The sequence below is a fragment of the Mya arenaria genome, chromosome 17 (genome assembly GCF_026914265.1).
Source record: "Mya arenaria isolate MELC-2E11 chromosome 17, ASM2691426v1".
Classification (NCBI taxonomy): Eukaryota; Metazoa; Mollusca; class Bivalvia; order Myida; family Myidae; genus Mya; species Mya arenaria.
Genome location: NC_069138.1, coordinates 44,403,874 through 44,422,191, shown reverse-complemented (window position 1 = coordinate 44,422,191; position 18,318 = coordinate 44,403,874). Strand labels below are relative to the sequence as shown.

Below are 18,318 nucleotides of genomic sequence, written 5' to 3'. Positions count from 1 at the left end.
TTTTCGGTCTGTGAAGTTAATTCACTTTTGCATCCAACCAGGGGGCTGTTTTTCGGTCTGTGAAATTAATACACTTTTGCATCTAACCAGGGGGCTGTTTTTCGGTCTGTGAAGTTAATTCATTTTTGCATCCAATCAGGGGGCTGTTTTTCGGTCTGTGAAGTTAATACACTTTTGCATCTAACCAGGGGGCTGTTTTTCGGTCTGTGAAGTTAATACACTTTTGCATCCAACCAGGGGGCTGTTTTTCAGTCTGTGAAGTTAATACACTTTTGCATCCAACCAGTGGGCTGTTTTTCGGTCTGTGAAGTTAATACACTTTTGCATCTAACCAGGGGGCTGTTTTTCAGTCTGTGAAGTTAATACACTTTTGCATCCAACCAGGGGGCTGTTTTTCAGTCTGTGAAGTTAATACACTTTTGCATCCAACCAGGGGGCTGTTTTTCAATTTGTGAAGTTAATACACTTTTGCATCCAACCAGGGGGCTGTTTACATTTTTGCATCCAACCAGGGGGCTGTTTTTGATTTGTGAAATTAATACACTTTTGCATCCAACCAGGGGGCTGTTTTTCAATTTGTGAAATTAATACACTTTTGCATCCAACCAGGGGGCTGTTTTTTGGTTACAGTACTTAAGATTTGGGAGATAAAAAAGAAACTGCATCCAGTATTTTTATCAACAGAGATAACACAATAACATCAGTCTTACAACTATACAGGCCCACTTAGAGAGAAGGGGTTTATTTGTATAGACATTAATACTTGTTTGTTTTACAGATATATCATCAAATATACACTCTGATTAGCCCTGGGTAACATCAGAAGGAATATGTGAACATAGAGAGGAAGTCATCAGCGAGCTTTCGGGATTTTATGTGGCTTTCCTGTCAGAGCTGTTAGCACTATTTGTGTGATACATGTTCTTCCTAGCTCTTCATAATCAATACAGTATTTTCTTTACCATATAAAAGTTTGGACGGTCTTACAAGACGTAACACTTACCGGACACTGCGGATACCGTGTTTTCTCTCAGTAAGCTATATATATTTATCTCATATTCTGGGTTGGATGGTTGGTTGTTTTAGTTTCATCATTTATTAATGATAACAATTCTAGAGTTTATGTTTTGGGTTTATAATATAATTTAAAAATGATGTGTGAAAATATAGATAAGGCGGATATCTTTTTGTAACCTCATAAGTAAAAATTGGATATTATCTTTAGTTTGGAAGATGTTGAAATTTTCTATTCATATTCGGGACAATTATAAGTTTTGTTAAAAAATTTACTGATTTCATGATTACGGTATTATTGGATACATACATGGCGGGGTTAATACCTTCCTTAAACCTCTCAGTTAGTAAGGAACATTATGTATCTATCTTTGGGTGAGGTTCTTTAGCTTCATCATTGATCATTATGATAACAATTGTAGAGTTGGTATTTTGAATTATTATAATAGTTTATATAATTGTTATGGAGGAAAGTGTGGACTGAGTTTGGATACCTGTTTTGAAACTTATTAAGTAAAAATTGGATTTTAATTAAATCTTTTTTCAGTCTATGTAAGGAATGCTTATAATCTAAATTTGGAGGTTTTTTTTGGATTTATATACTGATAACAATTTAATTAAATTTAATTTAGTTGATGTTTTTATAGTTTTATGATAGTTTATGGTTTTCATCTTTCTTTGTCGTAAAAAATGGATATAATTTTTTTCTTTTTAGTTTATAGTAAAAATGGGAAATATTTCTTTTTTTATTTGGGTGATGATAAAGTTTCCTGTATGACAAGAGTAATAAGTAAGAAAACAAATGCCGGTTTCTTCTAATTAAATTTTTTGAATGTTGAGAAAATAATTTCTGGACATTGTGTGAATAGTATAATACGGAATAGATATTTGTGTTCAAGTTGGAGAATAAATTTCTTGTTTTTTTTCCTTATAAAATGATATCAATTTGAGAGCTGAAGTTTTTTTTTTATTGTTTTTCATTATAATAGTATTCTAATGATGATAAAAATATTTTCTGGACAGTGTTGATATAGTAGTTTCTCGATCAGTATAAAAAGTAATGAATTTCTTTAATTTGTGTGGCGTAATATTGTTCCAATTTTATATAATTATAATAATAATAGTTTTAAAGATGAAGAAGTATGCTTTTTTCTTTTTCGTGATTGTTTTCTATTTTTTTTCTATCTTGGCAAGATAATGTTTGGAGCTGAAATCAAATAGATTATAAATGATATTTTAATCAAAATTCTGGTTAATATTTGGCAAACCGTGATATAAAAAATCACTGATCTGGCTATAGTTTTTCTGTATACAGATGTATGTCAGAAGAACATTTAATTCTGACTGATGATACAGAAAAAATAATCTCTGGCACTTAATTTAAGGTGTCTGACTGCTGTTTCATTCTATAAGAAATTCAAACTATTTAGTATTTAATTTGTTGTGCCGTAATCATTTATACAACTGTTTCTGATTTTTTTTCTACATTAGCTGCATTGCCCAGGCAGTCCTTGGCTTATTATATTTTGGGTTGGAATGCTTGATTTTTGGATTTGAGAATATATAATAATATCAGACTCCTATCTGTGTATGCAGAAGAAATATTAAATTGAGGATGCTGTTTTGCATCTTTTAAATACAGTTCTGATACTTCAAATTATGTAAAATCTTGCACAATTTATAACTTATCGTAACATTTCTCTTTTCTGTATGATTATGAATATATCTGCTACCTGAGTGGATTGTCCTTGATTGTGTTTCCTATCATTTTGTAAGTGGGTTAAAGTCAACTGATAGCTGTGTAAATACATTGTCTAACATTGTTTGGTATTCAAAGCCATGTCTCTGCCCAATGTTATTCACACTGGATCGTTTAGAAGAGCACTGACATATTAAATTGACCCTCAAAACCCAGATTTACTGTAACAGCTAAATTTCCATTAATCATTAGTTGGTTTAATTTAATATATTATGCACCAGTCAATTGCAACCACGGCCCTCCAGGTCCGGGAGGGGGGGGGGGATAGCCAGGGAAATGGGCCATGTTTTTACCTTCCAGGTTGCCCCGCAGTGCCAGGTGCATGCAGTGGTTTTTTCTTCGCATCAAAAATAGCAGGGAATGAATGGGCCTTATCTTAGTAGGGTCCCTGGGGTGCGGGGGCATTTTGCAGGGATTTTACCAGCAGTTCATGCTTGGATTTTACCCGGGCTAGGCTGGACCGAAAGTCAAAGTCCCCGCTATTCCCTAGACCTGGGGGGCCGTGGTTACAATGGACTGGTGTATTATAATAATTTAGAAGCTCGCGCATGCACACTAGCTAGTATAGAGGCATTTTGCGCTCAACACTAAGAAAGTTAGCATTTATTTCTGGTCTTTCACATTGACCAATCACCAGTTGTCAATCAAACCATTATTTGAACAATAACAGGTTAATATTCTATCAATAAATTAAAAGCGCTTTTAGCTGCATTGCCCGATGGATTTACTGAAAAACCAAAGATCTTGGATGGTCATTTGTTTCGCTGACTAAAAATAAAAACTTAAACTATAACTATTGCTATGAAAATGTACTGCAGCAGTATGAGCTAGTCTGGAAGTCATGTCTGTAAAAATTGTTACCAAGATTTTATCTGCTATAATTTATCCTTGCTGATCTGGATAAGGCCTAAAAAACACACATTTGGTTCAGGTAACCCGACCCTACCTACGGTACATAAAAGACGCCGACCCTACCATTTTGATAGTGAGTTGTTAAAAAAAATATAAAAAAAAATAAAAAAAAAGTTTTAGTGTTTGTTTTTATATGTAGTTTAAAACCTTTAAAGCTGAAATTATACTGAATATTACTTTAACACCATTCTCCATTGATGACAATTAAGTTCTTATATAAAGTCAAACAAAAAAATAAATAAGCCTTCCAACCCTACCTGTTCTTGAAAGAGAAGTAACCCTAAACCAAACCATTTTTTTTTGCCTTATGTAAAAATTAGTCCTGATAATAATGATGATAGCTTATATCCAGGGGGTATTAACATGTGTTTTCTGGGTAGTTGTAATGGATGTTTTTCTGGTAATAATGATTACAGAGAACTCATGCTTCAAATAAAAAAAATACATTAATAATCTAAAAGCATGAATGCAAAATAAATGTATGAGGGCTCATCTGAAGCCAAAATGGATATTTATGTATAAGATGAATTAGTTAGATTGTAAACCCACTCTGATAGTTTAAAATAAGTGAATTAGATAATTCTGATGTTTATATTTAGATAAATTACTTTTTTAAATGGCAAATGTTTTTTTCTTCAAAATATTCTAAATGTTTCATTTAGTTCAAACATATTTTACAATGTTTGTAAAAGTATAAAACAACATTATATATTGTAAATCACTCTCATTGTTACAACGTTTTGCGGGAGCTGGGTCTTGTGTTGTGGGGGAACCAGAGTACCCGGAGGAGACCCACTTGTCTGCCTTGGTGACCACAGCCAAACTCCCTTTTGCCCAGGGCCAGAAACCGAACCCAGGAGGCCTACGCATATGATCAGATGGGAGGGCGCTTACCACTGTGCTATCCGTAGAAAATAATATTAGGCCTGCCAAGTTGAAATTATTTAGAGTCAAATTAATCTCGATACACTTGTATACAGTATAAAACGTCACCTTGGTGCAAGAATGCAATATTTGCTCTATATATGCAGTTATTGCATTATTGCACTAAGAGGACGTAATATATACCCCTAATTTAATGTTAATATTTATATGAAAACCTCATAGGATTAGTTGAGTAGAATAAAATCTGTATGATCCAATACTGAAGTGTTCTCTATTTATGAAGAAGCAGTAGTTCGTAAATTGGCAAATGTCTTTTCTTGAAATTAGTGCTGTTTTGTTTTATGACGACATTTTGACATCTGGCAATCATGATTGTTAATTATGGAACGACGTCATCAGTGTAGACTAGGGCTTGTCTTACACTGGGTAGAAATTACAGACAATCGTACTTTGCGATATGCTTAATACTGGCAGGTTATATATGACTTGATTATATGAAAATATAATGATAATTAATTTGTATGAAGGCTGAAAGAATCCCAGATTTGGTGATACTGGGTGACTTTTTAATAACTAAATTTATTCTTTATTAAAATTAAATACTTTTTACCTGTATGTTTTACATTATTTTATATTTTCTAACATGTTCATGAAGTAAAAATAAACAGAAATATAATTAATATTAATCATATATACGTGTAATAATATTGAATGAAAGCGTGATTGTGGAAAATAAATATTGCGATGGAAATAATACAAAGATGTGAAGTAGCAAAAATGTATCTACTTTTTTAGAATAAATAGTTACATTTAATTGCTTTTAAATAATTAAACAAACGTCCACATCAACATTTGAATAATGATTTTATATTTAACATTTAATTCAGGCTTGCTAAAATATTTCATCATATTCTGCTCGGTTTTAAACATCATTTTATGCCAGTCTTTATTGTTAATGATATTTGCTCAGATACTTAAAATTCATCAAGGGTCACTTCGAATGATAAAGGCTGGTTATTAGTGAAGAATGGGACTTTTTGGCAAATATTTGCTCTCTTAATAAGCAAACATAAATTTGGTTAGCTATTTTGAGCTATTAGCTGATTTAAAACGTCACAAAAATAAAAAAGAGCAAAAAAAGTATATGCCTTTCAAACAACCATAAAATAGGCTTCATTCCAATACTTGGTGAAGAAGTTTGACATTGATTTGATTGTGAATCGCAATATCTTCTTAATATCTTAAAATGTTAAGTCCACAAAAATGTTAAGATGATTTTCTTATTATATTTTTTTTGTATATTATAGTATTCCATTTTTTTTTTATTCAGTATATACAATGATTGATTTCTTAATACAATATTTTAGCGTTCAGCACGCCCATGCCTCCACAATTTAATGTGATCATCACACAGATTCAACATTTAATCATTTAGAAGAGCGCTGACAACCAAATATCCATTAAGCAATGTACAACTGCAAAAATTCAATTGAGTCATTAATTGGTTTGATTAAGTAGATTATTTAGATGCTGGCGCATGAGCACTGGTTATTATAGAGGCATTTCGTGCTCAACACTAAGAAAGTTAGCATTTATTTTTGGTCTTCTGAATATGTATGTCGGCACAACTGTGTTGGTACGTGTTCTCAGGCCAGCGTACCAAAAACTTGTAAAGAAGACCACTAAAAAAAACGTTACTACTTAATTGACGACACAATCTCATGGGAGGGGGTCTATTTGACAGGTGCTTAGAATCATTTTAAATTTAATACAATTTGGGATGGGCATACGCTAACGAAGTCAGTTAGAATTTATTAGTTAATTTCATCATGAATTATAGAAACCACAGTCACTTCCCTGCTCTCCGCTCCCTATAAGGTTACTTAATTAATCCTGTCTAAAGAGACTGAAGATTGTAGGAGAACCAGGCTTAATGTTGATCTTAAGCTACAAAGTAAGCTGTTGAAACTGCAATCAAGCAAAAATATAATTGCTTAAATTGAACAAAACTTAAGCGTTATTTGGTTCTAATTAACTAAACATGATCATTGAAACAAAAAAAAATCAATTTTGTCTGTGATTGACACAACAATAAATACAGAAAAGAAATCAGAAAACATGGTCATTAATCACCGATCACTATTCCGATGTCGATAAACCATATACAGCCATGTTGTTCCTAGTAGTTTTGGACATTAAATGCTTTTCTCTTGTTAATGCTCCCCTAATTTATTAATTAACATTTCATAGAGAATTTATGACTTAGGGTTTGTTCTTTCTGTGTTGTAGGGATGAACTGCTGACAAAGTATTACATTTGTTTTTTTATCAAAAATCAAAGTTGTATGATTATTATTTCAAAATTTCTTAAGCTTAACTGATGCTTAAGTCTAAGATTATTTTAATTGGCCAAAATACATACTTAAATGTGATTTTGATAAATGGAAAATGGTTTATTGTGATAATCAGAAAGGTCATTTATATTTAAAGTCTAAAACCTATCAAAGAAGTATTTATATCGGGAAGTAGCGAAAAAACAAAAATATTGAGCTTAGCATAATCTTGTTATAACAGACTTAAGAAGGTTTGAGAAATTTGGGCCAGACTCATGAATCTACCCATGCGATTGCAGGACACATTTACATTTAATCATTTAGACATAGAGCTAAACTGGCAACTCAAAATCCATTTAGCTCGGTCCTGTCCGTCACTCAGACTACAAGAGACAAATACCATTTAGTAATGAAAAAATCATCAAATTTCCATTTAGTCAATATTTTGTTATATTAGGTCATTCTTAAAGATCAAGCATTTACACACATTTGCTAGTTATAATAAAAGAGGCTTATGATGGGCACTTCACAATGAACACTAAGAAATTTTGATTTTATTTATGGTCTTCAAAAGAATTAGTGGGCACAGGGCTTTGCACAGCCTGCAGGTTTAAATCAATAAGAAGGCTGCTAATAAACACTAACTTATAATAACTTTATATAATGAATAATTTGTAGTAGTTTATACTAACTTATTTAAACTTCATTGTGAAGATTATATTTTTATAAATACATATCATTGAGTGTAAAATAGCAATCTGAGAAAAATAGTGTTACCCCTAGGCTAACAATGTTTTATTCGAGGGTTGTGATATTGTACTGATTAGCCGAGACTGAATTGCAGTATATATTTTATTATAATGAAGGAGCTGAAAAAAACGTGGCCTATTTATTTTAAGCAGTGCTAGGACATTTAAAGATTTCTGCCAGTTTCAGGTTTCTAGATCGCAATTAAAACCCATATTTAGCTGTTTGGATAGGCCAATGACTGCTTGCAGGTTTCTAAGAAATATGCTGTAAAAAAATGGTGTTAATAACTTTCATGCTTCGTCCTTCACATTAACTTAGTGTTATGCAGGCGATGATATTTCCATTTACATTTTACATTGAAACTTTTGCAACATACTGCATGCATTGGGGGGGGGGGGGGGGGTAGCTTCTGGTGTGCGCCCCCCCCCCCCCCCCCTTAAATCGTCATTTTTACATTTTATTTCAATATTGCAGATGAAATTAAAAAAATACGCTAAATCATAAATTGTTAACATTTTCTAGGAGGACCCTCAATCCCCCGTCAAGTCACTTTATGTTAAATAAATCTTGTTTCTGAGGGAGCGGCACAAGAGAAAATCTTACACCCGTAAGTTATGTCCCCTCTAAAGTCAAATCCTGGTAAACTATATCACTTTAAATTTGCAGGGTTTGGACTTTGTCACTTGCAAAGCATTGCAGACATGTCCAGCGTCATTATTCGCATCGTTGTCGGTGTCACTGACTTCTGTTTCTGATCAATTACAGTCAGGAGATGACAACTATTGATTTGGAGTCAATAGGTGGAAGGTCAAGTTCATAGTGATCTTTACTAGGTATTAAACTTACTTGTGTCAATAAGATATGAACAACTTGGTGTAGCTTCTTCAAACTTGGTATGCACATTGGTCATGTCAGTGCATACGTAATGACCCTTATGATGATAGGGCAAGGTCATTGTGACCTTAATTTACAGGAAAATAATACTGGTGTTTTTATTTCTAATATACTTGGTGTAAAGTCTTCAAACTTGGTATGTACAATGTTCATGGTTATATAGTAGATGATTCCTATGTATAGGGTTAATAGGTCAATGATCAAGGTCATGGTCACCTTTACTAAAATAGATATTGGTGCCCTGACAGCGATATGTCTGAATCTCAGAATGCTTAGGTTTGTTTTGTTTTTTACATAATTTTGGTTATGACCATATGCTCACACATTCACTGGCTCCAATTTCTCCAAACTTCTTAATTAAGCTTATAGCAGGCTTAAGGAGCTTATTTCAATTAGGCAAAGAACGTACTTAGATTGAATTTTAATGAATGATTTATTGTGAATATCATAAAGATAATTCCTAACTAAAGTATAAAAACTCTTAAAGAAGTAATTTTTACACAAATTGTTGAAGAACAAAAATAGTGAGCTTAGCTTTAAGCACTTGTAATCTGTATGATATAATAGCGAAAAAAAAGAAAATTGTCAAACACTGACATAAACTTGGCATCAATGTGTTCAATTCATTGAAACTTAATACTAACTGAAGTACCACATAGTTAACAATTTATGTAAGTTTAGCAGTTATTTTGTATTTTTCCATTGAAAAAGATTACTGGGTATGTCTACCAGGTAGAATTCATTCCTTATGTGTGATTGGCTAGTCGGTGTTATCACGTGATATTACCGAGGTAGGTGTATAGCTTAATTATGTCACCCAATTTAAGAGTAAGCCATCATAGCTCAGTAGATAGGATGCTGGACGGCAATTTTGGCGACATGGGTTTGAACCCGGTCTCCGACCCATTTTTTTTTTACATTGTGGTACTTTTTTTTTACAATTATGATATCAAAGTGTAACACATTCTGTTAGATAATTGTCCTGAGATTCGTTACAGAAAAAAACTTTTTTGGTGCCAATCTGGTGTACAGTCCCTTTAATCGTGTTAATAAGGAACGTAAGAAGTTTCAAGAAATCGGGGCATGATGCCATATAAATTTTTGCATGGATCACCTCCAGGGGTAACAGGTAGATTAAAGAAGCTCTTCACATTATTTTTTTGTAAAGAGTTTAGACCGTATAAATCTTCATTAATGAATTACATCTGTGATATCACGTCAATGTAAAATTTAATATTTTGATTTTTTTTTGCATCATACCAGATCTTTATTTTCAGTATAAACTAAATTGAATTTCTTTTCTATGATATTCTTTTTGTGTTTGAATGCCTATAATTTCATATTGTACATTAATGGATGCTTTGAAATCTTATTTCAACAAATGAAATACCCTCCCTATATTTTAATTAATAGCTGCTAAATAGTAAATGGATTAATGCAAGTTTTTAAAAATTTAATCCATTACCTCCACCACAATGTATAATTAATTCCGTTTTTTGAGCTATTTAAACTTCAAAAGAATGGCCGTGGAATTTTGATTGATCAAATCTTATTTCAGATTTGCGTGCTGACAATAATATGGAACGAAAAAGTTAATTGAATTACAGAAGTTAAACTTTTAAGGTCATTTTTGACAGGTTCTTTAAAACTCTTAGTTCAAAGTCTTTAATTGAAATAAAGTCTTTAATTGAAAGATGTTAAAATGTATTAAACAGGAAAATCAACATTGGAGGTATTAATTTCTGTCATGTAAGAAGGTAAGAAATATTAACAAAAGATATAAATCTACATGTTTTGGGATGAGGGCAAGAGGGGTCTATCTGCTGCTTTAGTTATTGTCACTTAGCACAGTTTCACTTCCAACTGCGAAATAATTATTTTTGACATTCCTCCTCGTTTGATTATGGAAGGGAGGATAGTTAAAATGTTCTGTCTGAATCTATATATATTTTCACATAGAACGTTCTTGATCTCACCTCATGAAATACAAGGTACAGACTAGGACCCTGATAAAATTTATTATTGTACATTATCTGTCAGCCAATCAAAATAGTGTAATTTGCTGATACACGAAAATTAATCAACATTAAAGATTGCATTAAAGATATTGACACTGTCTATTAATATTGCTATGGTAAAATGGTTGTTTTTTTTGTGTTAAAAATTGCATAAATATATATATTTATAAAAACAGCATCTCTATTAACAGTACTCATTTAGAATCTTATTCTTAATTGAAAGATGTTTTCTAAAACAAAACTATGCTAAGGTAAAAAGGAAGTTTTTTTTGTTAAAAGTTGCATGAATAATAAAAACGGCATCTTTATTAACAGAACCGTATACTCATTTTCAATCATATTCTTGATAGATTGTTTTTTTCGTTGTCCATAATTCAAATAAAGTTGTTTTGAAAATGATAACTGTTTTATGCATTATGTAACCTTATTCAAGATCTGACATAAGAGGGGCGTTGTTTGGGTTGCGTAACTTTAGGGCAATGGCCCACTTCAGTCCCCAAAAAACTGAAAATTATATGGCTGATATGTGGTGGATTGGAGGCCCAAAGTTCAGCAAGAACATTTTGGCTATTGTTACATTAAGAAAGTGCAAAGTACTGAATCTATTTTTTATACACAAGATTTTAACAACCCCTGTGAAATGAAAATCATGAACTCGTGAACTTTTCATGCCTTTTAAGAATTGTTCATGAACAGCTCTATAACCAGTTCTTGAGTAGTGTTCATGAACTTATGAACTGTCCTTGGAGTCTTTAAATTATTATATTTTCGAGATATAACCCCGGTAAGCAATTGCCATTTTGGGGATGAACCAAGTTATGACTTTTGAGCCGGGCGTACTTGAGTCTGCTTAAAAATACTCCCAGCATGTTTGTAAAACTGTGGTCTTAAGAACCCCACTTTCATCTTGTTTTAACTCTTATTTTTTTCAAATCTCTGTAGACTGGTTAATGCAGTTTGAAGGTAGAAATGCATATAAAATAACCCCCTGCTAGTAACCAGTCCTCTGGAATATATCATAGTAATGTACAAAATTATTTTTTTGAGGGCTGCAAAGTTTAATAATGAGCATAAGAAATAGTGTGAGCATACTTTAGGCGTAAAGGAAATTATTTGATTTCACCGTGGAAATGGTTGTTAAATAAAATCTCTTTTTCTCGAAACATAAATCAATGTATTATTAGGTTATCCCACAACACATGGCCCGCTTGTTCAGAACATTGTTAAAGAATTAAATAAAAAAGAAAAAAAAAAGATGATGTTTTAAGTCATCATTGTTAGCCTTCAAATCTTTTCTGCTCTGGAAATTTAATGGATACACTTAATGTGATCTTCAATATTTGTAACAGAATTTGAGACAACCTTTTCAGCTGTACTTCTTTTATTTGAATCTATGAACAAATCATCAAATATTTAAAAAAAAAAAAAAATGAAATTTTGTTGCTCGTGTTGCAGCCGTCTTATGAACAAGTCTATGACAAAATATTGTGAGAGCTAAATTTTCAGTTCAGTGATTAAAGCTGCACCCTCACAGATTGACAGTCCTGACTTGATTAAAGCTGCACCCTCACAGATTGACAGTCCTGACTTGATTAAAGCTGCACCCTCACAGATTGACAGTCCTGACTTGATTAAAGCTGCACCCTCACAGATTGACAGTCCTGACTTGATTAAAGCTGCACCCTCACAGATTGACAGTCCTGACTTGATTAAAGCTGCACCCTCACAGATTGACAGTCCTGACTTGATTAAAGCTGCACCCTCACAGATTGACAGTCCTGACTTGATTAAAGCTGCACCCTCACAGATTGACAGTCCTGACTTTTATTCTATTTTTTTTTGTCTCAGAATCAGCTGATTTTGGCATCAATGCCTTCATTTAAGTCTTATGGGATGATGAACAGATCTTAATCATTTGGAGAGCTGCCGAAAAACTCATGTCTTAAAGCGTCAGTAATGCTTAAACTAAGCCATAAAACAGCAATTTTTGAACAGAAATATGAAAAACTGAAATCTAATATTTTGTCAACAGTCAAAATAAATTATCAATGGTAGACATGTAAAGATACAAACTACAAACCGTATGCAACCATTGGCTCATTTCAAGACTAAAAATAAAAAGTTGTCAAAATGGTCAATCTGAGAGTGCAGCACTAGCAATTAAGTCTGTTTGACCAATTTAATTGATCTTGATAATACAACATCAAATAAACATTGCAAAAACCTACCAATGAAACTCCTTATAGTTTCGAAGTTTCGAATAGATAGGAAAATTAATTTACTTAAAAATAATTGTTTTAAATATAAGTTGACCCGCTATGATAACAATGTATTTAAGCATCTCCATATATACTTAAATTTTTTGGCTGAAAACATGTATTTGCTGATGATGCTTTAAATAAATTGAAAATAAAATCTTAATCGGAAAATGGAAATACTGAGGAGGAAGTTCCATGATGTTTTTTTTTTACCACTCCTTGTAACCTCTCCAGAGACCCTCCCCCACCCCTATGTTGGTGGGAATGTCATGGGTAATGATTATAATCACCCACAGTTTCTGAGACTATCATATTAGTGAGTACCCCGGGGTAGATATATACTGATTAACCTCTATCTTAAACCAGTTGCCCCAGTGTTATCTGGTATAAACTTTCTGATAGTGCTTAAATGTGGTCAGCTGGGATCGGGGTAAGGCCTAAACACAAATCATTTTAGTTTACAGCAATGGTCTCAACAAATTCAAGGTATTGTAGGGACAAAGTTGTGTAATTGTTTTTGTTGTCATTTAAGTCCATGCACTTAAAACAGCAAAAGCAAGTTGCGATGCTTACCATGACATTTTGGTATTTTGTGTATTAAATAATGAATATTCAATTTTTTTAATTGTAATCAACACCAATGGGAAACACAGTCAACAATAACTTCAAATAAAAAAACAGATATTTTTTTATCTAGGGTAAAAACAAAACCTGGTAGGTTAGCTTGGAACATGGGTATTTTTGTAAACTGAAGCCCTTCAGTCTCGTAGTCATGTTAAGTACCTACTGCACTTGAAATTATAAACCCAAATCTCGGCTTTACCATACACTTTTTGACTCTGACTTCCATATCACCCCCAAGGCTTGTGAACTTGAAAGTCAAGGGTTAAAATAATGGTTTGGTGAACTTGTTTAAATATATTTTAAACCCCCCACCCCCTCCCCCTGATGGATTTTTAATGACCAACCAACCTCTTGTAAGTTGAAGTGGACTTATGAAGGAAAGACTGTTCTAACTACCAAACTCTCTGTTCAGAGTAACTGCAGTTTAGCACTTAAAGCCATACTGTCCTCATTAACCTTTGTGACAAAAATGGGTGGATTCATTTCACTGAGGGATATTGTGTGCTAGGTGTTTTGAAAAAGTTGTAAGACAATAAAAGATCAGGCATCAGGTTTCACTGGTAATGAGTTAAAGTGTGTTGACAGAGTTTTAAATTTGTAGATTTTACTTTTACCAGGTGTCAAATACATTTTATTTTAACTTGATTGGGAAAACTTAAGTTATTATTCTTTTGAAGAAAACAGTTGAGGTATTGCCATAGAATTGATGGTGCAGTTTGAGTTGTTGGTGTTGTTGTGTATAAAAACTTAACTCTTAAAGCTGCACTCTCACATATATACCATTTTTACAAGTTTTTTATTTTTTGTCTTGGAAAGAGCCAGTTTTTGCGTAAATATCTGCAAACCAATGATAAAAGATAGCTTACAAAAAATCAGATCGCAGATTGTCATATTTCCGTTTGAAAATTAATGTTTTATGGCTTAAACCGCTACTAACTGTTAAAGAAAATTGCATAAAACATCAATTTTTGAACTTTGATTTGAAAATCTGCATTCTGTTTTTTGTTAGCAGTCTCAAATAACTGGTTTCCATGCATTTTCGCAAAAATTGGCTCGTTCAAAGACAAAAGTTGTCAAAACGTTCATTCTGTGTGAGTGCAGCTTTAAATGAAAACTTGGTACACATGTTAACAGAGAAATTAAGCAAAATGTGTAGCAAGGCCCATAACTCTGGATTCATTTTAACTGTAAAATAACAGACAAGGGTTGGTATCTACTGCCCCTTGTTTTCTTGAACTGCTGTCCTTTTTGGGAGACCATGAGAATTGTCTCCCCTGGTGGAGCTTAAATTATGAAGACCAACAACATCTTTACTATATACTGAGCTTAATTTCAAACACAGCTGTAAGCTTATATAGAAACCACTATGGTGTTCCTGAGGGCTGTTTGGTGGTGTTTTTTTAGAAGGGATGCACATGTTACCCTAGTGGGAGTCAAACTTCCAACCCGCATAGCAGACTCATCCAGTGTCTCAAATATTAAAGAAAACAAACTGTAAGTAACAAAATGTGCATGAGAAGAAATGTGTGTTTTACCCTTGGTTACCTGAATTATTTAACACAAAAGTGTTGCTAGGATACAGAGGGGTTATATTTTAGAAATTGTGGCAATTTACAGAATTAAACTATTACAATACATACATGTATTGCTTAAAGCTGCACTCTCACAGATTTCCCCTTTTTACAACTGTTTTTATATTTTGTCTTGGAATGAGCCAATTTTTGCATAAATGTATTATAAAAAGTGCTATAAGAAAGTTGACTATAGATTAGATTATGACGTAGCTCTTCATAATAATGGTTGAAAATTGATGTTTAGTGGCTAAACGCTTCAAAAAATTGAAGTTTTAGGCCACTTTTCGAACAATGGGGATCTGTTATATTGTGAGTAATTCTTAATGACTGAATTTAAGGCATTGATGCCAAAATCAGTTAAATTCTGAGATAAAAAAAAAGTCAGAACTGTCAATCTGTGAGAGTGCAGCTTGAAGGCCCGTAACTTTGATGGTGATGATTGATGAGTTATGCCCCTTTTTTGACATACCGTAATACAAAAACAAAGGAGCATGGGTATTTGCTTCACAGGCTTCAAGATGTACTTTTACTCCCAAATCAGATTAACCACAATTAATACAATTGTTTTTATATTCCAAAAAGGATATATCGATGAATAAAGGTCGAAAAACAATTGTTCTTATGAAGGATACCGAGTTTATTTTGAAAGAAATGCGCATAAAACACGTTATTTCTACCTTATAAGACTATAGTTAAAAGATCACAGTAAATCTTTTAGCATTCACCAATCATTTAATATTTTTGCGTTACAATCATGTTATCAATAATTAATACTTTTCATAAGTGCATTATTTAATAAGTAGTTCAAGGTTTATCAGTTAAAATTTATGTTTTTATTCATGTTTTTGTATTGATTTTAAATAAGAGTGTCACTTTAATTATGAAAAAAAAAGAAATTAAGTATCCTTCATTTCTACTAACACATGCAGTGAAATTAAAATGAAAAATGAAAAAATAGGGGTTTTCTCTTTTTGTCCCAAATGAGAGAAAATACCTTTAATTTTTAAAGAAAAACAGGTGCAGTTAAACTAATTGAATGGAATTTAATGAAAACATGTGCTGGTGTTAGCAAGCTCGTTTCTTAATTGGCTATATAATCAAACAAACAGGAGTTTCGCTTTCAGTTTTAAATTAATCCTGATTAGGATTATTGAGTTATAGATTAATAACATAAAGTTCAAAGCCAACACTATATACAGAAAGGAAAGGTTCGGATAAGTGTGAAAGTTAGTAGAGGAAAATATTAGGATATTTCTGTGTTAATTGGGTAAGACATTTTATGTACAACTATTTCATATACCGGTAATGCTTAATTCTACATAAAGTTAATTCAGATAATAATTAATTTTACATATATAATTAATTAATTCAGGTTATGTTTTATTTTACATGTAGATAACTTCGAAAGTGTTTAATTTGACAAATAGTTAATTTAATTAATGTTGAATTGAAATTTAATTAATTTTCAGCAAAATAAAGCCATTCCTGTAATTGTTTGTGTTTTTTTTTTTCATTGAACCAAGCATTTCCTTATAACCTGATAAAAAGGATAATAATAAAAACAACAATAATAATAATAATTATAATAATAATAATAATTATAATAATAATAATAATAATAATAATAATAATAATAATAATAATAATAACAATAATAATAATAAAAATAATAATAACAACAACAACAATAATAATAATTATAATAATAATAATAATAATAATATTAAGATAATAATGTAAAAACAAATTTTAATAATAAAAACACTTTATTTTATGAAAATAACACATTAAGGCACATCAGTATCTCACTTGCTTTGTGGTCTTTAACTATGACAAAATAAAGATCATACAAATACAGGAAATTAACAATTATATATGAATGTAAGAATGTGAATGAGTCCCTGTAATATTTACAACAATTTCTCTTTCTTTTATTATATATTATAATTTCAAATGTTTAATTCTACCCTACAGAAACCACCTGTTTAACACTACAAAGGGGCATAGTTTGTTTGCATTATTGCCTATTATAATAAAAGAAATAAAATATTTTCCATCAGTCATTATTTAAATAGCGACTTTCGCTCTATTCATATGGAAAAAATTGCATTATTTTCATTTGAATAAATTATGAGCAGAGCAAAGGTTTGATACCAGGCTATTATAGTGCTGGAGATCCATACCAAAGCCTTGATGCTTGTAAGCAGTTTCTGGAGGAATTCATATTTAGTTTCATGCCCTTAAGATTACCAGAATGAATTAATTTGCATATAAATTTGCATAAACATGCTATATTCCACGCTCAGTTCTTTAATCAAAGTGTGAATCAGGATGCCATATTTAAGCTTGTAATAAATTACAGGTGACACAAATCCATGATTAATGAAGTTGCTTTATTGTTGTTGTTGTTGTTGCTGCTGTTACCAATGATGGTAATGATGATGATGTTTTACAGTTATGCTGATGTTTTTATTGTTGTTGTTGCTGCTGTTGATGATAATGATTAAAATCTCCTGTTGCTGATTTTTTATTTAATGATGATGCTGATGCTGATAGTTATCATGATGAATTTGTTGTTTTGATATTGATGAAGATGATGCTGATGGTGGGGGTGGTGGTTGTGGTGGTGAAGGTGGTGATGGTGGTGCTGCTCCTGCTGCTGCTGCTGCTGCTGCTGATGGTGGTGGTGGTGGTGGTGGTGGTGGTGGTGGTGGTGGTGGTGGTGGTGGTGGTGGTGGTGGTGGTGATGATGATGATGATGATGATGATGATGATGATGATGATGATGATGATGATGATGATGATGATGATGATGATGATGGTGGTGGTTGTGGTGGTGGTAGTGGTGATGGTGGTGCTTCTGCTGCTGATGATCATGCTTATGATGCTTATGATGATGCTTATGATGATGATGATGATGATGATGATGATGATGATGATGATGATGATGATGATGATGATGATGTAAACAACAAAACAAGAACAAAGATGATGTACCAGTACCAGTTTGTTAAATTGCATTTGAACTTTAGAAATAGCTCAAACTGTTTTGCCTGAGTAATATTTACTATAATATCAGAATACTGACTAACATTTTCATTGTGACATTTTCACGCCTGTGAGGGCGATATTTGGGATAAATATCACTGTAGATTTAAGTGAAATTTTAACAGTTTAATTGTGTTTTAATTACATCAAGCTAATTATTGTGGTAATTCTGTGTTAATTGGGGTCACTTTGGAAAGATAAGGAATTTTTGGTAAATATTTATTTATATTTGTATTTAATTTAAAAAAAT

At 32.1% G+C, this 18,318-nt stretch overlaps 1 protein-coding gene across 2 annotated transcripts in view; it reads left to right on the top strand.

Annotated features, from left to right (window-relative positions):
• Positions 1–760: 760 nt before the first annotated feature.
• Positions 761–18,318, top strand: part of LOC128222792 (hydroxysteroid 11-beta-dehydrogenase 1-like protein) — a 41,000-nt gene continuing 23,442 nt past the window's right edge. Inside the window, exon 1 of one of the 2 annotated variants that reach the window (XM_052931906.1) lies at positions 761–1,033. The gene's annotated coding sequence lies outside the window, so the exon portion shown is untranslated. Of the gene's footprint in view, positions 1,034–16,167; positions 16,288–18,318 lie in introns of those variants that run through there. The other variant, XM_052931907.1, reaches the window with a different exon arrangement.